Genomic DNA, 23,888 nt, shown 5'->3' with positions numbered 1-23,888 from the left:
TCAAAATAAAAGCCTAATAAAGCTACGGTTTGGCTTCATTTATGGCAGAGAGCGAGATTTGCCTAGCAGCTTCCAATCTAGACCTGAATTGACTTTGGAAAGTACAAAATGTGTCAGCTACACGTAATACAAAATTTGAATGCAGAGAAAAGGGGCGCAACCGAAACCTTGCTCTCGGGAGTTAAGACTTTAAAAACTTTTTTTTTAAGATAAAGAAAGAGAAAAGGGCTCTAGCAACTGTGGCCAGGAAAAGGTCAATGCAAACCAGCATAAGAACAAAAGCATTGTACAACCATTTCCAGACTCAGAGATTCACCCAGAAATATCTTCTTGATATCAACATAAGTTCAACCTGTGTTTCTCCATTTTTACAGAGAAACACCATAATTGATATCAACATAAGTTCAACCTATGTTTCTCCATTTTAACAAAGAAACACCATAATTGATATCAACATAATTTTAACCTGTGTTTCTCCATTTTAACAGAGAAACACTATAATTGATGTCAACATAATTTTAACCTATGTTTCTCCATTTTTACAGAGAAACACCATAATTAATATCAATATAATTTTAACCCGTGATTCTCCATTTTAACAGAGAAACACTATAATTGATGTCAACATAATTTTAACCTATGTTTCTCCATTTTTACAGAGAAACACTATAATTGATATCAACATAATTTTAACCTATGTTTCTCCATTTTTACAGAGAAACACCATAATTGATATCAACATAATTTTAACCTGTGTTTCTCCATTTTAACAGAGAAACATCATAAAGAACAAGAGAGGTAGGACCTTCAAGACTCACTTGTGATAAATTAAGTCCCCTAGCATTAATTACAGAGTAATTTCCCTTTTTTACTAACTGCACCAAAACGTTTGCAAAATAAAAAAGAAATTCCATGCTTAGCAAAAAAGTTTCTGTTTGAACAAAGAAATAACAATGACTCCTCTTGTTGTTGTGTCAGAATAAGAGGTCAAAGTGCCAAGTTTAGAGAATGCAAAAAATATAAATACAACAGTAAATGCATTTTGCATTCATTTTTTTTTTTTTTTTGTGCCCATCCCTAAGGTGTAATATTGTTTTAAACAAGATGACTGGAAAGAATTGAATTTTTTCCTATTTTTATGCCAAATTTGGTGTCAACTGACAAAGTATTTGCAGAGAAAATGTCAATGTTAAAGTTTACCACGGACACACAGACACACAGACACACACACACACACACACACACACACACAACCGAACACCGGGTTAAAACATAGACTCACTTTGTTTACACAAGTGATTCAAAAATCAAGGAAGTAAATAATTTCATTGGGTGGGTACTCCAACCCAAACTTCCTCAAAGAGCATATCATTCATAATGAGACACATACCAGGGAATGTGCTGTTTCAGTTTCAGTTTCAGTAGCTCAAGGAGGCGTCACTGCGTTCGGACAAATCCATATACGCTACACCACATCTGCCAAGCATGATGCCTGACCAGCAGCGTAACCCAACGCGCTTAGTCAGGTCTTGAATGTGCTGTGGTATGATATGCGGAACCCTAAGTTCAACTCATGAAGCATCACTAACTCTCCGCTTTGGAATTGTGCATGGGCTATCAACATAGACAACCAACCCAAAACAAGAACTAGTTCAGTGATGAGATAATCACTCTAAAGACAGGGCAAACACCATGTATCCAGTTTAACTCACTCAGTACGGCCAGTCCTCTCTTCTCCTCTACACAGACCCCTCGGATGTCCAGTGGGTGTCTGAATGACCCAACCTTTAGCTTCCGTCGTCAGAACTGTGGTATTCTTTGTCAACATTCACCTCTTCAGTATAAGAGCGTTCCGCTTGCAATATTTTGATGATGGTAATTGGGGTGAAACGCTGTTAACTCTCTCCATACGAACGGCGAAAGAGACGACGTTAACAGCGTTTCACCCCAATTACCATCATCAAAATATTGCAAGAGAAAGGCTCTTATACCGAAGAGGTTGAATGTTGACAAAGAATACCACAATTCTGACGATGGAAGCTAAAAGGTTGGGTCATTCAAACACCCACTGGACATCCGAGGGGTCTGTGTAGAGGAGAAGAGAGGACTGGCCGTACTGAGTGAGTTAACGTCGTCTCTTTCGCCGTTCGTATGGAGAGAGTTAACCCTATGCCGACCATGTCGGAGCAACAGCTTCCAATTAAGTGGATCTCGTTCATCCAGCATTATTGGTTTCCCTCATTCCCATGTGCTGAAAAAAAAAAAATTAAGAACCCCCCTCCCTCTCCTCCCCCAACCCCCGTCCAAAAAAAAACCCCAATGCTCATGAACTCGCTCTTACCATCTGCTAGACTGATTCTCAAACTTCAAACAATGAATAACAAAATATAACTGACTTGGATTGCAGCATGCATATATATATATATATATATATATATATATAGATAGATATATAGATAGATATATATATATAGATATAGATATAGATATATGTGTGTGTGTGTGTGTGTGTGTGTGTATAAGCAAGTAAGATAGACAATTGGAACTACGACGAGTACATGAGTATACAGTTGTTGTTTTTTATGGAAAGAGTTACAGGGAGAGAGGGACAGACAGAAAAGAACTATCCAAAACAGCTACAGGAAAAGAGTACAGAGTACAGCTGTAGGGGGAAAACAAGCACAGAGTAACATATTTCAATCTTCAACCTTACAGAGTAACATATTTCAATCTTCAACCTTACAGAGTAACATATTTCAATCCTCAACCTTACAGAGTAACATATTTCAATCCTCAACCTTACAGGGTAACATATTTCAATCTTCAACCTTACAGAGTAACATATTTCAATCTTCAACCTTACAGAGTAACATATTTCAATCTTCAGCCTTACAGGGTAACATATTTCAATCTTCAACCTTACAGAGTAACATATTTCAATCTTCAACCTTACAGAGTAACATATTTCAATCTTCAACCTTACAGAGTAACATATTTCAATCTTCAGCCTTACAGGGTAACATATTTCAATCTTCAGCCTTACAGAGTAACATATTTCAATCCTCAACCTTACAGAGTAACGTATTTCAATCTTCAACCTTACAGAGTAACGTATTTCAATCTTCAACCTTACAGAATAACATATTTCAATCTTCAGCCTTACAGGGTAACATATTTCAATCTTCAGCCTTACAGAGTAACATATTTCAATCTTCAGCCTTACAGGGTAACATATTTCAATCTTCAACCTTACAGAGTAACATATTTCAATCTTCAGCCTTACAGAGTAACATATTTCAATCTTCAGCCTTACAGAGTAACATATTTCAATCTTCAACCTTACAGAGTAACATATTTCAATCTTCAACCTTACAGAGTAACATATTTCAATCTTCAACCTTACAGAATAACATATTTCAATCCTCAACCTTACAGAGTTACGTATTTCAGTCTTCAACCTTATTTCCAATATTCCTTAACATGGCCACTCAATAAATTCCCTTTCTCGTTTCATCTATTTGCTTTTTTTATGCGGTGGATATGATCTTTTTTATTTCTGTGTTTTTTTTCTGTATAAAAACAATGTTTTGTTGTTTTCCTGCTTTATAGTTTAAATAATGCATAATAACAAATAATATTATTGATAATTACAAAAGGAGGAGTTTGTATTATACTCCATGTTTGGTGTTTACATATACTTACCATGTCAAACTGATGCAAACTAGGCCTATGGTTTGCTCTGTTTGGCCAAATTTCGCGCGGCTAACAGTGAAAAGACGCCCCTCTTAGTCTGGCCCGCTCTTAGCCAATCAAACGCCTCTAACAGCTATAAGCGCTGAATCATATCATTTTTGTATGTCTGCCTGCTTGTATGTATGTATTCATTAAATGTTTAACTCGAATAAAAATGTTTTATGAAAAAAAAAAAAAAATCCCTTTCTCGGCAATGCGAACGGATAGCTTAATCCTCAAAACATCTCCATATTATTATAATTATGTACACATGCCATCCTCCTACTTCATCTACTCTTCCATGTCATTTGCTTATTTATCATCATTGTTGTCTTATTTATTTATTTATCATTATTACTTTATTATTATTATTACTACTACTACCTTTTTTAATATTATAATTATTATTTATTTATTTATTTATTTATTTATTCTTGTAAGCTTATCTTTTTTTTCTCTTTTTTTTCTCAAGGTCTGACTAAGCGCGTTGGGTTACGCTGCTGGTCAGGCATCTGCTTGGCAGATGTGGTGTAGTGTATATGGATTTGTCCGAACGCAGTGACGCCTCCTTGAGCTACTGATACTGATACTGATATCGTGTCATTTCCCTAACAGCCCAACACTCAGTTCAAATCACAGATTGACACAAGCTTACAGTTGGGCCAACAGCAAAGTGAAAGCTGTATAATCAGTGGTTGCTCCATTGCAGTGGTAAGTCATTTTACAGTTTTGTCTTTTGTGAAAGACTATATGACTTTCAGACTAGGAGGCACGGTTGCACTGGCTCTCAGGGCTGCAGCCTTGAGGGTTAGTCGGCCTTTGCGGGGAAACACTGGCCGAGAGAGTGGGGATATATCGATAGATAGACAGACAGGTAGACAGACAGACAGATAGATAGATAGTTTCAAGGTACAAAGAATACTATATGTAATTATGTAAGACCGAACCAAACTCTTTTTCGAGGTTTTTTTTTTTTTTTTTTTGGGGGGGGGGGGGGGGGGGGGGGGGGGGGTACGGGTTTTTTTTCTTCTGTTACCGCCCCTCCCCCTCCACCCTCTCCCTTCTCCGTCCCCTCCGCTCACCCCTCCCTCCCCCTTCCTGCCCCCTTCTACCCAACTGCTCCTCCTCCTCCTCCCCCATCCGCCTCTTCTTTTCCTCCTTTTTTGTGAACAATGGAAGTGTTGCTTTTTGGTTTAATTCTGGTCTTACTCTGGTGATACTTGATTTTTAAATGAACTATGATCTTTGTAATTGCATATTTTTGTGGAGAGAGACAGAGAGAGAGAGAGAGAGAGGAAGAGAGATAGTGTATGTGTGTGCGCGTGGTGTGTGTGTGGGTGGGTGGGGGGGGTGGGGGGGGGGGGGGCAGGAAGATGAGCAATGCGGTTTGGCTGACTGAAATGGAGAGGCATGTAAATTTCAGTAATCTGTATATTTGTATATAGCTATTTCCATTTGGTGCCATTTAATTTATCTTTTTATTTTCTATTCATTTTATTTGTTTGTTGTTTTCTTCTTATGTTGGACATGTGCTGCTGCCCAAAAGAAAATCTCTGTACCAAAGTATAGACAATAAAGTTTGTGTATTGAGTATTGTGTATTGTATTGTATTGCGTCGAGACATAACAGACAGACACACACGCAGACAAGTCTGTCTCTCTCAGACACGAGAGCTTTGAACACACAAGAACACAAGAACCGGAAAGCCTTTTGATGATAATAATACAAGCATCAAAATAGGTCCGCTACCTGCCTGTCTATAATGTTTCCCCTCCTCTCCCCACTCTCTTTATGATCCAGAGCCATCACGAAAGTTCAATGCTCAGATATATATATGATAGTCAGTCGTGTCCGACTATGACCATCAGAACAGCAGAGGAGGTAACTGCTGTTCCGACTATCTGGGCCAGAATTTGATTATAGTGGAGACTGTCTTGCCCAAGTTACATCCCCACTCTCTCGGCCACGAGGGTTTTTAGGACAGTCGGCATTGGGATGGTTCCCAAAGGCCAACTAGCCCACAATGCTGCAGCACTAAGAGCCAGTGCAATTTTTCCTCCTAGTTTGAGAGTCATAGTCCTTCACAAAAGACTAAGCTGTAAATGGTTTCCCATTCACTGGAGAAACCATTGGTAATACAGCTCTCACTTTGCTGTTGGCCCAAATGAAAACTTATGTCAATCTGTGATATAAGCCGAGAGTGTTGCTCAGATAACATGACGCGTGACAGACCTGTGTGTGTGTGTGGGGGGGGGGGAGACACACAGGAGAAATGGACTGAGAAGCTGGTATTGGATAGGGAGTGGGGGGTGAGGGTGGGGGGAAGGGGGTGCGAGGATGGTGGTGGTGGTGGTGGTGGTAATGGTGGTGTGTGTGTGTGTGTTTTGGGGGTGGGGTGGGCGGGGCTGGTGTGAGGGATGGGGACCGGGGGGATAGGGGAGGGGAGGCACAGGGGGGGGGGGGGGGGTTACCTGACAGCAAGTTCTCGCAGACAGGAGGCAAGGAAGGAAGGAAGGAAGGAGGGAAGGAAGGAAGAGGAAGTGGTCGGAGTGTAAGAGAAAGAAGAAAGCTGGCTTGGGAACTGGGGGGGGGGGGGGGGGGGGGCGGAGGGCGGGGGGGGGGGGGGGGGGATAGGAGCCGAGTGGAGGGTGGGGGGGGGGGAGGGGGACTGTTGGAGAGGAGAGGGGGAAGGGGGGGGGGGAACGGGCAGACAGAGTGCAAGGGAGGGTTTTCACCAGGAGAAGAGCTTTTACACGAGGAGAGGTCGCAGACTGATGAAGTATTATAGCGCGACTATCATCATGTCGTGGTGACCGTCTATATCGAGAGAACAGCTTTGGCTGGTTGCGGTGTGTGTGTGTGTGTGTGTGTGTGTGTGTGTGTGCGACCAAATAATTATAGGCTTTAGTCACACAAGCAGAGACACAGAGAGAGAGAGAGAGAGAGAGAGAGAGAGAGAGAGAGGGGGGGGGGTGGAGCTAAAAATGCTTTGCTATCGGACTTATTTCTCAGGATCCGAATAATGAATACGTATATGTCTGCTTCGTCGATTAAAATCGCACGACCAGTCTTGTTTTTGACGAGCTTCGCTTTATCATCATTGTCAGTTATTATTCATTTAAAAAGAAAAAAAACAAAACAAACAAAAAAACCCAACACAAAACAATATATGATCATATTTAACAATCTGTGTTTGGGTGTTTGGAGAGACAGACAGACACAGAGACAGATAGACGAACAGAAAAATCCAAACCCTTACTGCATGGCGGGATAGGCTGAGTTCAGAGAGGTGCAGATTGTGTCGGTTTACCCTCGGCCAGGTCTTAATAAAAAAAAAAAAACAACAACAAAAAACAAACAAGATTAAAAAATGGAGCTACAAAGTCGGTCGCGCGCCTGCCGCATTAAACAGACAACGGCACGGACAGACACACTCGAAGATTGACAGCTGTCACAAGACTGCACCTAAACAAGCACCGAAATGTCGAAAGCTTTTGGGGTTTGTGTGTATCGTTGTTGTCTGCTCTTCCCCCTCCCCTATACCCCCCCCCGCCCCCCAATTCCCCCCCCTTGCCCCCCCCCCCCCCAACCCCTCACCCCCTTACCGTCCATCTCCTCTACAAACCATTTCACTCTCCATCACACCCCACTCCTTCCGTCCCCTAACCCCCTGTCACCACCCCTTCCCCCCCTCCCCCACCCACCCCTCGACTGACTCCTCCCCCCTACTTCCTCCCACCCCCCCCCCCCCAACTCCTCCACTTTAATCCCACCACCACCATTACGGCCACCCCTATATACCACCTCCCCTACCTCAATCCTCTCCTCACTCCAGTGTGTCGAACTCTTGTGTCGAGAGAGAGAGAGAGAGAGACAGAGAGACAGAGACAGAGAGAGAGAGAGAGAGACAGAGAGACAGAGACAGAGACAGAGATAGAGACAGAGAGGAAGAGAGAGAGACATAGAGAGAGAGACAGAGACAGAGACAGAGATAGACAGAGAGAGAGAGAGAGACACAGAGAGAGAGAGACAGAGACAGAGAGAGAGAGACAGAGAGAGAGAGAGAGAGAGAGAGAGAGAGAGAGAGAGAGAGAGAGAATAGGATCAGCCTGCCAAAAGGAATTTGATTCCTGCTTGAATGGTACATGCTGGTGGTGGTGCAGTTTAGGTTCAGTTGTGTGTGCATTGACGACACGCCCCCTTTACCTGACAGTTCTTGGGTGGCTGGGGGGCCGGGAGAGGGGTGGAGAGGGGAGAGGGGGGAGAGGGGCGGACTCGGAGGGGGAGTTGGTTGGTTGTTTATTTCGTTTGTTCGTTTATTTTTTTTTGTGTGTGTGTATTTGTTTTATTTTTGTGCAGTGAGCTCACTTATGTTATTATCACGGGCTGGGCGCTACGCGGACGCCGCGACCAGTTAATTGTGTGATTCCTGCCTGTGATATGTGTGCACGCCGCTCTACACTGAGGCCTGCTTTATTTAAAAAAAAACATTTCTCTCTCTCTCTCTCCTTTTGAGTGCTTGCTGTGTGCATGCGTGCTGCGTGGTGGTGTGTGTTCATGTGTGCAAGGCTTTTTATTTCTAATATGTTCTTCTTCTTATTATTATGTGGTGTTTTTTTTTTTGTTGTTTTTTAACCGCACGGGGATCCGCGGTGGTAGAGTGGTGTGAGTGACCCCGCGTACTGCTTGCCTGTTGCTGTTTCTGTGTGTGTGTGTGTGTGTGTGTGTGTGTGTGTGTGTGTGTGTGTCAGTGCGCGCTCGTGTGTGTGTGTGTGTGTGTGTGTGTGTGTGTGTGTGTGTGTGTGTGTGCTATTCCTCCTGCTCCTCCTCCTTCCCCCGTAACTTCAGCATTCCACGATCCCCATTCACTAAGAAATCGTGAGTTTTAAAGAAGACAAAACAAGGTCAGGAAAACTTTTCAGGCGAATATTCGAGTGTGAGCGATCGCACTGTTGTGTGGTCAAACTTTGGTCGCTGGCGTGCACGATTTCTGCAGCCACACGCGACAGTACGTACGTACTTACTTTTTTTTTTTTTTTTTTTTTTTGTCTGGGCTCGGCACTAGTCACTGTACCCTTGGCCTCGTTTTGCGCACACCGCAGACACTAACAATCCGTATGCTTTTCCTTTGTGCGGGGATCGGGCAGGGGCCGGATTTACCACCAGACACGTTTGGATTAAACCACACAACGCTTTTCTTGAACCAAAAGAAGAGTCTGGGTTGATGTTTGAATTTTAGTGGAGTCACGCGTTGTAATCAGTTTGGTCTGTGAGAGTTTGAAGAACGATTTCTTTGGCGGTGGAATGTCAAACAATTCGCCTGTCTGGCCCCCTCACAGGGCCTCACGCATACAACACTGTCTGCATGTGAACGGCTGGGCCGAGACTTGCGCAGACAGTGCAGTGCGCACTTCACACAGAAGTGATGGCGGTCGAGCGAACAGTTGTGCAAGGTGCTAAATCGTAGATACTTTATTTATGAACAGTGTACGAAGACTCGGGACTGTATGCATCAACATCGGCAGCGGGGCGAGTTTCCCATCAACTCGACATGCTATTTTGTTTTGGACTCTTTGGTAAGTTTGTTTCGCCCGTTATTACTCCTCCGTTCGGTATGATTTATGCACAATGAGAAAGTGGAGGGTGGGGGTAGGGGGGTAGGGCCTGTACGAGGGGAGAGTGTTTTTTTTTATTTTTGTTTTTTAACTTCCGGTCAGATTGGAAACACGCCTTTCTGACAAAGAATTATTTAATGTTCATTTGACTCCTGTTTTCTTTTTCAGCATTGCTGTTATATAACACAGTCGTCGCAAACGGTGAGTCCTACTTGTACTTTCGTGAATCGTCACGTTGCTTGTCAGTACGACTCTTCTTCCCTCCTTCCCCCCCCCTCACCCCCCCATTCCATTTTCGTACAAGTTTTTTTTGTTTTCTGTTCGTCTACTTTCTGTCTGACTGACGTCATCGGCTGTGACCAGGTTAAGTTCATTTAAAAAACAACAACAACAACAACAAAACAAAGAAAGAAACAAACAAGAAAAAAAGAAATTAAAAAACGGGAAGGTTTGGTCTTGAGACATCGTCTCGGTGCTTGCTAAAGGGGATTTCAGAGTTACTGTAACTTAAAATACAAGATTCTGCATTGTGATCTCTCTCTCTCTCTCTCTCTCTCTCTCTCTCTCTCTCTCTCTGTGTGTGTGTGTGTGTGTGTATGTCATCTAATATTAGCGCATGCAGCTTACGTAATCTCTGCAGTGCTCTGTCAGTGTAGCTGGCAGACAGGGGGGAGGGGGGTGGGGGTGGCCATACTGCCTGCATGCAAAGCGATGCCGTTCTGTCTTTCCTGATGCATGTCTTTGGTCTGGTCTGGTCGGGTCTGTCTGTCTGTCTGTCTCGGTCTTTCTCATGGTGTGTCCACTCTCATGTTCTGTATTTTGTAAAATGTTAAGGACATCTGGAATTAAGTGTCAAGGAGTGTATTGTATTGTGAAAAAATAAATCTAGATGGGGACACAGGAAATTTGCACATTGATGGTGTACATTCACACACGTGTTTGAAAATGAAAGCAAATGATAGCAGGGTGTGCAGATCTTTGAAATTTGTGACTGATCCTGAATACCAGTGCGGCAAAAAATTATTTGACCACAGTACCAATCAGCTGGTTGTTTGCGATGGTATGTGACAAAATAACAAAGAGTTAAATACAATGTTTTATTTGTTAGTATTATAATTTATATATCAGTGTGTGTGTGTGCGTGCGTGCGTGCGTGCGTGTGTGTGTGTGCGTGCGTGTGACCAAAGGGATACACACTTCCACTGTGTTTAAAGTCTTTTTCCTTGTCTTCACTGTCAGGATAAATTCCATACTGTTTCATTGGTACTAGTTGGCCCCATGCTCAAATGGCTGTCTATGGACACATCCATATTTCTTCCCCTTCACTCCTCTGTCAGTGTGTGTGACTGGTGGAGTGAATGTCCGTGTCTGTCAGTGTGTGTGACTGGTGGAGTGAATGTCCGTGTCTGTCAGTGTGTGTGACTGGTGGAGTGAATGTCCGTGTCTGTCAGTGTGTGTGACTGGTGGAGTGAATGTCCGTGACTGTCAGTCTGTGTGACTGGTGGAATGAATGTCCGTGTCTGTCAGTCTGTGTGACTGGTGGAGTGAATGTCTGTGTCTGTCAGTCTGTGTGACTGGTGGAGTGAATGTCTGTGTCTGTCAGTGTCAGTGTGTGTGACTGGTGGAATGAATGTCCGTGTCTGTCAGTGTGTGTGACTGGTGGAGTGAATGTCCGTGACTGTCAGTCTGTGTGACTGGTGGAGTGAATGTCCGTGTCTGTCAGTGTGTGTGACTGGTGGAGTGAATGTCCGTGTCTGTCAGTGTGTGTGACTGGTGGAGTGAATGTCCGTGACTGTCAGTGTGTGTGACTGGTGGAGTGAATGTCCGTGTCTGTCAGTGTGTGTGACTGGTGGAGTGAATGTCCGTGTCTGTCAGTGTGTGTGACTGGTGGAGTGAATGTCCGTGTCTGTCAGTGTGTGTGACTGGTGGAGTGAATGTCCGTGTCTGTCAGCGTGTGTGACTGGTGGAGTGAATGTCCGTGTCTGTCAGTGTGTGTGACTGGTGGAGTGAATGTCCGTGTCTGTCAGTGTGTGTGACTGGTGGAGTGAATGTCCGTGACTGTCAGTGTGTGTGACTGGTGGAGTGAATGTCCGTGTCTGTCAGTGTCAGTCTGTGTGACTGGTGGAGTGAATGTCCGTGTCTGTCAGTCTGTGTGACTGGTGGAGTGAATGTTCGTGTCTGTCAGTCTGTGTGACTGGTGGAATGAATGTCCGTGTCTGTCAGTGTGTGTGACTGGTGGAGTGAATGTCCGTGTCTGTCAGCGTGTGTGACTGGTGGAGTGAATGTCCGTGTCTTGTCAGTGTGTGTGACTGGTGGAGTGAATGTCCGTGACTGTCAGTGTGTGTGACTGGTGGAGTGAATGTCCGTGTCTGTCAGTGTGTGTGACTGGTGGAGTGAATGTCCGTGTCTGTCAGTGTGTGTGACTGGTGGAGTGAATGTCCGTGTCTGTCAGTGTGTGTGACTGGTGGAGTGAATGTCCGTGTCTGTCAGTGTGTGTGACTGGTGGAGTGAATGTCCGTGTCTGTCAGTCTGTGTGACTGGTGGAGTGAATGTCCGTGTCTGTCAGTGTGTGTGACTGGTGGAGTGAATGTCCGTGTCTGTCAGTGTGTGTGACTGGTGGAGTGAATGTCCGTGTCTGTCAGTGTGTGTGACTGGTGGAGTGAATGTCCGTGTCTGTCAGTGTGTGTGACTGGTGGAGTGAATGTCCGTGACTGTCAGTGTGTGTGACTGGTGGAGTGAATGTCCGTGTCTGTCAGTGTGTGTGACTGGTGGAGTGAATGTCCGTGTCTGTCAGTGTGTGTGACTGGTGGAGTGAATGTCCTGTCTGTCAGTGTGTGTGACTGGTGGAGTGAATGTCCGTGACTGTCAGTGTGTGTGACTGGTGGAGTGAATGTCCGTGTCTGTCAGTCTGTGTGACTGGTGGAGTGAATGTCCGTGTCTGTCAGTGTGTGTGACTGGTGGAGTGAATGTCCGTGCCTTGTGCACAACTTCTCATTCCGTCTTAAAGGAAAAATTGTGTATACTGCTGCTGAAGTCATTGAAATTGATACATAAGTAACATTATAATATAGCATGGCAATCTGTTCTTTGAAATTTGTCTGTGGTACTGAAGATCAGCAGGTATGAATGAATTAGTGACAAGTCTCAAATCAACCAACCAAATATTTAAATATTTGTTATTCTTCTTAAAAAAAGAAAAAAAAAAAAAAGAAAAAAAAAAGACCCTGCACCCGCTGACCTTGGCCTTTTCTGCTGCTACTGCCTCAGTGCTGGCATTCTGTGCAGATGGGTGTGACTATAATTGTGTAGTTCTTCTATTGTATCACTGGCACAACAGATTTATCTGAGTCAGTAAGTGGAATTTCATGATATTATTGAAGGCCTTTGAAGACTTGTGACGCACGCTTCAAAAAGTTCTAAATCATCAAAATGTGTTCTGTATTTGATATTATAAAGCATCGGGTTATATAAAAAGAAAAGAGAAAAAGGCATGTTTGGGTCGTGAGCAAGTAGACTTACAGTTACAGCGCTAAAGCGCATCTACCGATGTCATTCAAAGATCAGATTGTTTTTGACTGTAAGTAACTTCACAAATTAATGGAATGGCAGAAGAAGGTGCTGTGGAGACAGTGTAGAGGGGATGGTCTGTCCGTTGATAGTGCTGAGCACTACCTGTGTGTGTGTGTGTGTGTTTGTGTGTGTGTGTGTGTGTGTGTGTGTGCTGCCTATAGTGTAAATGAAAAGGGAAATAAAACACACACAAAAAAAAACAAGTAGACTGTTGGTTTAAATAATCTTTAATTATTCAACAATACACATGATTACAATGCAATGAATGACAAAAGAGCATCAGCAAGCTTAAAGCTTATACTTGTTGATGCTCTTTTGTCATTCATTGCAAGTAGACTGTTCATATGATAAATTTTGGAATGATGTTTTCTGGGGAAAATACTGGTTTCCACTGCAGAGTAGCTTGCCATGAACTGGGCACATACTGTTTAGCCAGCTTGAACGTTGGAGTTTGCATGCAGTTGGCTTGTCGGTAAAGAATATACACATACATCAGCTTATCTATCTATCTATCTATCTATCTATCTATCTATCTATCTATCTATCTATCTATCTATCTATCTGTCTATCTATATATATATATATATATTGCTGTACACACACACACACACACACACACACAGACACACACACATACACACACACACACACACACACACACACACACACACACACACACACACACACACATATGAGAAACTGAGCTTATTATATTCACATGGCCATGGGTGAACAATCAACAATATAAGCCTGCTTAATATTAAATTTATACCAGTGATAACCCTGGTTTCCCAGTCATTATCACTGTGTGTGTGTGTGTACATGCTTATCTCTTTAGCTCACTTTTATTTATAACTGTTTCTTGGCAACCTTGATATATTATGGTAACAGTTTTATACAGAAGGTGAGGAGGGAGTACAGTTGGGCAGCACGGCCACAAGTCATTTATAAGCAAAATGAGGTGACCATGTGTGTGCAAGGAAATATCTGTCCACTGACGCAACATCTAGACTTGTTGTTTCTCTCATTCTCTCTCGCCTTGACTACTGTAACTCTATTGTCTGGTTTGCCTGCTTCATCCATTCAGTCCCTTCAGCACATATAAAAAAACTCTGCTGCCCGGCTCGTCCTCAGAAAGAAAAGATCTGAGCACATCTCTACTCTTTTGCAACATCTCCACTAGCTCCCTGTCTCACACCGAATAAAGTACAAGATCGGCACTCTATGTTATAGATGCATTAACAAAACTGCCCCTTCCTATCTCTGCGGCTGCCTTCACCTCTACACTCCATCTCACTCACTACGATCGGCTTCGGATCCACTCTGTTCACGCATACCCAGATTCAAACACTCAACTGTTGGCCGCCGTTCTTTCTCTGTTTCTGGACCTTACGATTGGAATGAACTTCCTCTTTCGCTTCGTCAAGTCTCCACACTCAGCTCTTTCAAGTCTGGCCTTAAAACCCACCTCTTCCCAAAAAAGCCTTCCTTGTCTTTTGTTTCTACAGTTTTAGAGTTATGCATGCGTGTGAATGACTGGTGCGAAAGCGCTTTGATTTGTCTCTGCACAAGATCCAGCGCTATATAAATACCATTATTATTATTATTATTATGATTGAAGATCAAAGATGCTCTTTGCAGTGGTGTCAACTTGACAAACGAAACCTCCACTACCGAGTCAGCGGTTCTTGGTCTCATCCAGGGCACAAGTTTCACTCTCCTGACTCACGTCCTCACTGAATCCTGACTGTTGTCAGTTGACACCCGTTCTCTGTCACAGTCATCTCTGTGTGTGTGTGTGTGTGTGTGTGTGTGTGTGTGTGTGTGTGCCGTGGAAGCTGTGATACGTAGACTAGAAATGAGTGTGTGGAGGAGGGGGGTAGAGGAGGTGCAGGGTAATGTGTGTGGTGTGTGTGTGTGTGTGTGTGTTGGAGCTCATGTACGTTTATATGTATTTGACTGTGCTTTCATATCTGTGAAACTGCGTGTTCGGTGCATATCTGTTATGCATGTGTGGGTGTATATGTGAATGTGTGTCTTAATGTTTTACATCTATTTGCTTTTTTTTTTTTTTTTACATTATAGTTATTATTTATTATTTATTTATTTATTTGTGTAAGCTTATCTATCATTTATTCACCAAGGCCTGACTAAGCGCGTTGGGTTACGCTGCTGGTCAGGCATCTGCTTGGCAGATGTGGTGTAGCGTATATGGATTTGTCCGAACGCAGTGACGCCTCCTTGAGCTACTGAAACTGAAGCTCTCTGTCATCTCACCCCTCCCTTTCTTCCATCCCTTTTGGACAGTGGGCACATTGATCATCACTGAGCAGTGGAAGGGATCAGATTTGTGACACTTTCATTATGTGTGTGTTTTTTTTTTTATTTTTTTTTTTTTTTAGTGAAAAACAACAACAACACAATTGTGTTTCTTATTTTGGTTTTCATGGTGTTTGATTTTTACCATTGAGGCAGAGGGAGAAGAAGGGAGAGTGTTTGTGGTGTGTGTGGGCATGTGCCTGTGTGTATCTTCTGAGTGTGTGTGTGTGTGTGTGTGTGTGTGTGTGTGCGTGCGTGCGTGCGTGTGCCTGCACATGCTTTACGTGCAAAGCCTACGGGCATGTATGTACATATATATATATATATATATATATATATATATATATATATATATATATGTATGCATTGCAAACATGGTCGTTGCATGTCTGTGTTTGCGTAGTGTGTGTGTTTGTGTAGTGTGTGTGTGTGTGAAACAGAGGGTGTTGAGGGAGATTGGTGTGTGTGTGTGTGTGTGTGTGTGTGTGTGTGTGTGTGTGTGTGTGTGTGTGTGACACAGAGGGTGTTGAGGGAGATTGGTGTGTGTGTGTGTGTGTGTGTGTGTGTGTGTGTGTGTGTGTGTGTGTGTGTGACACAGAGGGTGTTGAGGGAGATTGGTGTGTGTGTGTGTGTGTGTGTGTGTGTGTGTGACACAGAGGGTGTTGAGGGAGATTGGTGTGTGTGTGTGTGTGTGTGTGACACAAAGAGGGTGTTGAGGGAGACGGATGGGGGCTGGGAAAGGGGAGGGGGTGGACAGAATAGTATTGTGCTGTATTGTTATTAAATCAGTTAAAAAGTTCAAATGAAATATAAATTTCCAAGTTTCGTATTGATATAATATTTACTAATAACATGATATCAAACAAGGGAGAGAAGGCCTTCAAGACTGACTTGTGATACACACTTAAAAAAAAAAAAAAAAAAGAAGAAAGAAATTGAAAACATCTATATATATTTCTTGTTAGTGCTTTTGATAGTAAGGTAACACTTATAAGTTTACAAGTTCATGTTTCGACTTAAACAAAAACAAAACTAACGAACAACCAACTCCCAAACAAATTTTATTTACACCTTTGACCTTCTGTTCCCCCCCACAAACACCACCATCACCACCAAAACCTTCAGTTTTCCATCCACTGCTTTCTTCTGTTGTTTACCCCACAGAAAATAATTTAACTTCGTTATAGGCTAAGACTATATGAGCGCTTGCCAAGTCATCTCCTGTGCCAATGCTGCTTAGAAAGCAGAGAGCACAGATATTCTTGCACATGTATTTAAGGAGAGAGAGAGAGAAAAAAAAAAAGCGTCAAAGCGATGCACTTGGCTCACATCCCTTATCTCTCTACATGTGTGTATGTGTTCATAATAATTGTGTTGTGCATTGTATGTGTGTGTGTGTGTTGTGTGTATACATATATTTGTGTGCGTGTGTGTGTTTGTGTTTGTGTGCCCATGCACATGTTCGTGTGCGTGTGCGTGTGTGTGTGTGTGTGTGTGTGATGTGTACGTACATGCTTTTGATTATAAATGTTGCGTGTACACATGCGTGTTGATAATGAAATTATGTGTGTGTGTGTGTGTGTGTGTGTGTGTGTGTGTGTGTGTGTGTGTGTTTTAAAAAAACTATATGCATGTGCTCACTTGTACATGTACACAATATGCATGTATGTGTTGAAGTTGTTGTTGTTGTTGTTGTGTGTATGTGTGTGTGTGTGTGTGTGGACATAGCTACAGGTGTGTGTGTGTGTGTGTGTGTGTGTGCAGTACATAGGCATACATGTACTTGTGAGTGTGTGGGGAGTAAGTGAGTGTGTGTGTGTGTGTGTGTGTGTGTGTGTGTGTGCGTGCGCATATTCACTTGGAGGATGGGAGATGTTAAAGTTGAAGGTTTCTGTTTTTATTTTGTTGTTTTCTACACAAATGTGGTTTAGATTTTTATTCTTTAAAAAAAAAAAAAAAGTTATTTTTTTTAATCTATGTATTTCTTTATACTTATTTCTTTTTTCTTTGACTTGGTGAAGAATCTATGAAATTGGATAAGACAGCTGCACTATACATGTGCACCAGTTTGGAACGTCAGTTTCAGTAGAATGACTGTTGAAATTGATGTTTTAAACATGTGCTATTGCTAAAAAACAAAAAAAGAATCACTGAGATAGACAACTATATATGTTTGCACATAATGTGTGTGCACTTGTATTTAAAATTGAATTGAATTGCCTTGTGGTGAATGGTCAGTTTAAATTAGTGAACAAGAAGAAACAGGCTCCCACGCTCCCACACATGTATCCATGCATACACATGAACACATGCACATATGAATGGAGGCAGGCAGGCACGCATACATGTACACACACCTGCATGCATGCACACACATGCACACAGACACACATTCAAACACATGCATGCTCGCAATGTGTGTAGATGCACATGCACACACATGCGTGTGCACATGCACACACACACACACACACACTGGAAAATTCTGTTAGTTGGCGAGTGATCCAGCTAGTTTCAGGTGGGTTTTTTCCCCCCCCCAGTTCAGTCATGAACCAAGATCACACACAGCTGGCCATGTAATATTGTGTTTTGTCTCCAATAGTAAAATGTTTTAGTCTCCATAGCTTAAATGGAATATTGATCTTGTGTGATTGTTGTGTTGTGTATGCATTTTCAGGGAATTCCCAGTGCATTGCCCTGTCCTAAGTGCTGTTTTCATTTTTTTTTAGTGCTGATTGTATTGTACTGTGTGGAGTTTATAATGGTGTAATAATATTATAAATTCACTTTTTTTTTTCTTTTCTTTTTTTTTTTAGATTGAGACATACCATGATGATGATCGATTATATATTCCCTCTCAGTCTTTCAAATACTGTTGAATATATTCTATCATGAGTCATTGTATTTTGTTTGTATGGTTTTTTTGGGGGGGTTTTTTTTTTTGTTTTTGTTTTTTTTTATAGATAAATCACTTATTTATTCATTTATTTATTTATTTTGTTTCACTAGTGTAGTGTTGTTTGTGGCATATTCATTGTTGTTTGTTTTGTTTTTTTATAATTTTTAAAAATTTTTACATTGTTCTATAAATACGATATTACCTCCTCTGCTCCAGTTGGGGGCTTAAAATGAAAAGATTCTTGTATCATTCTGTCTCTCACGCCTTCCTTTCTGTTTGTCTAGGTCTCTCTGTCTAGTCTGTCTGTCTGTTTCTCTTATTTTTGTGTCTGTTAGTCTGTGTATTTGTCGGTTTTCGCTTGTGTGTGTGTGTGTGTGCGCGCGCGCGCGCGCGTTTGTGTGCGTGTGTGTCATTGTCTATGTGCATGTCTATGGAATGATGTTCTGTTGTTTTTTGTTTGTTTGTTGATGAACATAATGCCTGTTCAGTGTAGTTATACATGAATAGTTATTGGATAATTGTGTAATAATGTTCGCATTGGGGGAGGGGGGGGGGGGGGGGGGGGGAGGAGGATGGGGGATGAAAAACAAAAAATTCCCAGTCAGGCAGGAAGGCACGTGAAGAAATCCCCCCCTCTCAATCCCAAGTTTAGGGAGTGGAGGTCGTTATGACCCAGGAGGACACCTGCTCCTCTGTGTGAGAAGAAGTGGAGCGAGGGGTGGGTGGAGGGGAGGGTGGGAGGGATGGACGGAGGGGAGGGGGGGGGGAGTTCACTCACGTCACTCCATGTAGCATGCATGCACTGTGCAGTGGAATGCAAAACTAGTATATATAGACCTGTGGGTGGTGTGAAGGGTGTGGGGGTGGGGGTGCATCGAGGTGGGGTAGGTGATGGGGAAGGGAAGGGAGGAGGGGGGGGGGGGGTTGTTGGGGAGGGGGGAAGGGAAGGAGAGGGGGGAGGTGGGTGGTTAGGGGGAAGTTGGAGGGTGCGAGGTTGATCTTCAAGTCTATATTATGTGTTAAGGAGAGGCGGAAAGTTAGACACACTGAATGCGGCCTGCTACGATTTATGTTAATAGAACTTTATATTAACTAAAAACAGTGTGTGTGTGTGCGTGTGTGTGTGTGTGTGGAGGGAGAGAGAGAGAGATTTATATCACTTTTGGCTTGAGTTCGTCGATGAAGAATCAGAGTTGAAGATGACTGCTGATGTTGCACTCGAAGGTGTGCGCGCGTGTGTATGTGTGCGTGTCGCGGGTGAGTGGATAATTGTGTGTGTGTGTGTGTGTGTGTGTGTGTGTGTGTACAACAAAGTAACTTTGTGGATGCTGGATTGAAGCTGGATGTGTGTATATTGTGTCTGGTGTGGGGAGGGTGGTAATGGTGTGTCTGGTGTGGGGAGGGTGGTAATGGTGTGTCTGTGTGGGGAGGGTGGTAATGGTGTGTCTGTGGGGAGGGTGGTAATGGTGTGTCTGGTGTGGGGAGGGTGGTAATGGTGTGTCTGGTGTGGGGAGGGTGGTAATGGTGTGTCTGTGTGGGGAGGGTGGTAATGGTGTGCCTGTGTGGGGAGGGTGGTAATTGTCTGTGTTTGGAGGGTGGTAATGGTCTGTCTGTGTGGGGAGGGTGGTAATGGTGTGTCTGGTGTGGGGAGGGTGGTAATGGTCTGTCTGGTGTGGGGAGGGTGGTAATGGTGTGTCTGTGTGGGGAGGGTGGTAAGGGTCTGTCTGTGTGGGGATGGTGGTAATGGTGTGTCTGGTGTGGAGGGTGGTAATGGTGTGTCTGTGTGGTGAGGGTGGTAATGGTGTGTCTGGTGTGGGGAGGGTGGTAATGGTGTGTCTGTGTGGGGAGGGTGGTAATGGTCTGTCTGTGTGGGGAGGGTGGTAATGGTGTGTCTGTGTGGGGAGGGTGGTAATGGTGTGTCTGTGTGGGGAGGGTGGTAATGGTCTGTCTGTGTGGGGAGGGTGGTAATGGTGTGTCTGTGTGGGGAGGGTGGTAATGGTCTGTCTGTGTGGGGAGGGTGGTAATGGTGTGTCTGTGTTGAGGATTTCAAGTAAAGTGTGTCTGGTGTGGGGAGGGTGGTAATGGTCTGTGTGGGGAGGGTGGTAATGGTCTGTGTGGGGAGGGTGGTAATGGTCTGTCTGTGTGGGGAGGGTGGTAATGGTCGTCTGTGGGGGAGGGTAGTAATGGTTGTCTGTGTGGGGAGGGTGGTAATGGTCTGTCTGTGTGGGGAGGGTGGTAAGGTCTGCCCTGTGTTGGAGGATTTCAGTAGTGTGTGTGGGAGGGTGGAATACGGTCTTCTTTGTGGTTGATGTGTAAATTGTAGCTGGATTCAGTTTTTAAGTAAAGTGTCTGGTGTGGGGAGGGTGGTAATGGTCTGTGTGGGAGGTGGTAATGTCTGTGTGGGGAGGGTGTAATGGTCTGTCTGTGTGGGAGGGTGGTAAGGGTCTGTGTGGGGAGGGTGGTAATGGTCTGTCTGTGTGGGGAGGGTGGTAATGGTCTGTCTGTGTGGGGAGGGTGGTAAGGGTCGGTCTGTGTGGGGAGGGTGGTAATGGTCTGTCTGTGTGGGGAGGGTGGTAAGGGTCTGTCCTGTGTTGAGGATTTCAAGTAAAGTGTGTGTGGTGATGGGTGAAATCTCACGAAGTTTTTTTTTTACTTTTTACTTTTTGTTGTTTGATTCTTTCCCCCACAATTTCATAGCTGGATTCTAGTTTATTTACATGCTTACAAAAAATGTTTATAAATTCTTCTTTTGAAGTGTTGTAATTGATAAACATGGCTGCATTCCGTCAGAGTTTTTATGATCATTTGTTTTTTTAAGTTTGATTATTTTCTGAAATCTCCAGTCCTGGCAGTCATATCTGTTTGTTTTTGTTGTTTTTTTTTTTTGCTGGTTTGTAAATTTTATTGTTCACTTGTTCGTATCTCTGTTTGTTGGTCAACTGGGCTACACACACACACACACACGTACACACACACACACACACACACACACACACACACACACACACACACGTACACACACACACACACACACACACACACACACACACACACACACTCTTCTCTCTCTCTGTCTGTCTGTCTGTCTGTCTGTCTGCATGTCTTTCTTTCTGACAGCTTTGGTTCACCATATGGCTTTACACATTGTTGAATACAAGAAATGTATGTAGGGTGTGTGCACGCGTGTTTGAACACTCAGTGTCCATTGTCAGCTCCTCTGCTTACAGGATGCACATGATGAGCCGTAGATTTGAGCTCCTCCCGTTCCCAGAGACCTTTTGTGTTGGGGTCCAAAGCCGACGTACATGAAAACAGTCCAAGTTTTCTGTCTCTCTCTCTCCCTCTCTCTCCCTCCCTCTCTCTCTCTCTCTCTCTCTGTCTCTCTCTCTCTCTCTCCCACACACACACACACACACACACACACACACACACACACACACACATATTGACCCCCCCAAGAAGAGAAACAGAACGATAGTATATTTATCAATGGTGAGTGGACCCCCTCCTTTCCCACCCACACCATTCCCATAACACATCGATTCAGATCTGAAAGAAGTACCTACTTAATGTTGGTGGGTGGGGGTAGAGCTTGAAAGGGAGGAGAAGAAAAGAAAAGAAAGATAAGCGACAAGACTTTTTTTAGTTAGCCGGGTGGTTTTTAGCCGAAACACTTGACAGAGGGTGGCATCTTCTCTGGAGACCTTGTACTGCCCAGCTCTCCCTAGAGTTTATCACTGTTGGTTGGTTGGTTTTTTTTGGTTTTTTGTTGTTTTTTTTGTGTTTTTTTTTTTTTTGTTCGGGAGCGGCAAAGGGGATGTCCATTGGAAAGACTTTCGGAAGGTGTGTGTGTGTGTGTTTGTGTTGTGAGGGAGACGGACAGACAAAAAAAACCCCAAAACAACACCCCCACCCACCCACCCAAAACAACAACAGGCAACAGCAGCAACAAACGATGGACTGACAGCATTACAGAATGGACAGAAAATGCATTTGCAGAGACCCAGGCTTTGACACACAGCCGACAGACCTGGAGGAATCTGGTGAACAGTTCTTTGGGGGGTGGGGGGGGGTGGGGGTGGGGTTCCTAATGACCTGGGCTCTGAGTTAAGGGAGAAGAATTGTTTGTGTGTTTTGGGTGGTTTGGGTGTTTGTGTGTGTGAAGCACTGAATTAAATGCTTACTTTACATCACTGTACATGTCTGTCCATTGTGTGAGGGCGGTGAGTGCTTTGAGAGAATGGTTATTAGGCTGGAAGTGGTGGTGAGAGTGGAGCTCCCTTCCCCCCCCCCCCCCTCTCTCTCTCTCATGCTCCCTCCCCCCCCCCCCACCAATCCCCCTACACCACCTCCACCACCACCCCCACCATCCAGACGACCTGAGTTATGAGGACACTCCTGGCGGGAGGAGAGATCTCGTGGTTGGTGAGGGGAGGGGACATTGGGATTGCAGTTGGCAAGTCTGTGTCACACACACACACACACACACACACACACACACACACACACACACACGTACGTACGTATATATATATATATATATATATATATATATATATATATATATATATATATATATATCTCCTCATGTGGCTTCTACTTGGGTAAAGAGTTTTTGGTGGGCCTTACTTTCCTACTCTATTAATTGCATTCGGTCAGTCTGTTGCTTCTGATGGGTGGGGGCAGAGGTGTTAGGTTTGTTGGGGGTGGGTGTGAGGGTGGTGTGAGAGGGGGTTGAAGGGAGTGGCATGTCTGTCTGCCTGGCTTTTTTTTTCCTGGGGGTGGGGGGGGGGAGGGGGCGAGGAGGGGGTCTGTCTGCCTCTCCCTACCTGCATGCCAACCTGCTGCCTGCCCTGCCCTGCCCCCCTCCTGCCTGCTTGTCTCTCTGCTACTGGGCTCGATGTTGCCCACCCTCGTTGTTTTAGAGCTGGCAGGAAGGAAGGAAGGACGTTTGACATTTTGAAGGTGGTGTGTCGTTCTCCAAGGGTATGCTTGCATGTATGAGTGTGTATATATATTGTGTGTGTGTGTGTGTTTGTGTGTGTGTGTGTGTTTGTTCGTGTGTGTGTGTGTGTGTGTGTATGTGTGCGTGCGTGCGAGAGAAAGAGAGAGAGAGAGAGAGAGAGAGAGAGTGTGTGTGCGTGTGTGTGTGTGTGTGTGTGTGTGTGTGTGTGCCTTTACACGTGTGTGTGTGTGTGTGTGGTGTGTGTGTGTGTGTGTGTGTGTGTGTGTGTGTGTGTGTTTCCTTGTCTCTCTGTCTTCCTCTTTCACTTCTCGCCCACCGGACGTGCAGGACTTGTCTCTAATGATGGAGTGCGGATGAAGCGTCTGCTGCAGATCCGGATCAGACGGACAGAGAGGGAGAGAGGGGGTGGGGGTGGGGTGGGAGGGGGTTGTCATGAAAGAAGAGAGAGAAAGCTGGAGAAGGCAGAGAGAAGGGGGGTGAAGGTGGGGGGGGGAGGAGGCTGGAGAAGGCAGAGAGAGAGAGAGAGGAGGGGGAAAAGAGAGAGACAGGCAGAGAGAGAGAGAGAAGCATGAAGGAAGGGAGAAGAAGCTGGAGTGGGTAGAGAGAGAGAGAAAGAGGAGGGGGGAAAAGAGAGAGAAAGAGACACAGACAGAGGCATGAAGGAAGAGAGAGAGGAAGCTGGGTAGGGTAGATAGAGAGAGAGAGAGAGGAGGGGAAAAAGAGAGAGACAGAGACACAGAGGCATGAAGGAAGAGAGAGGAAGCTGGGTAGATAGAGAGAGAGAGAG

At 44.2% G+C, this 23,888-nt stretch overlaps 1 pseudogene across 1 annotated transcript in view; it reads left to right on the top strand.

The window, feature by feature from the left end:
* Positions 1–8,812: 8,812 nt before the first annotated feature.
* The window catches only part of LOC143300730 (uncharacterized), a 107,954-nt pseudogene continuing 92,878 nt past the window's right edge, over positions 8,813–23,888 (top strand). Inside the window, exons 1-2 of the transcript XR_013057687.1 lie at positions 8,813–9,308; positions 9,516–9,548. The product of XR_013057687.1 is annotated as an uncharacterized LOC143300730 (transcript). The remainder of the gene's footprint in view (positions 9,309–9,515; positions 9,549–23,888) is intronic.

Source organism: Babylonia areolata, chromosome 26 (assembly GCF_041734735.1).
Source record: "Babylonia areolata isolate BAREFJ2019XMU chromosome 26, ASM4173473v1, whole genome shotgun sequence".
NCBI lineage: Eukaryota > Metazoa > Mollusca > Gastropoda > Neogastropoda > Buccinidae > Babylonia > Babylonia areolata.
The sequence above is the reverse complement of the archived record's forward strand: the minus strand, read 5'-3'. Positions and strand labels throughout refer to the sequence as shown.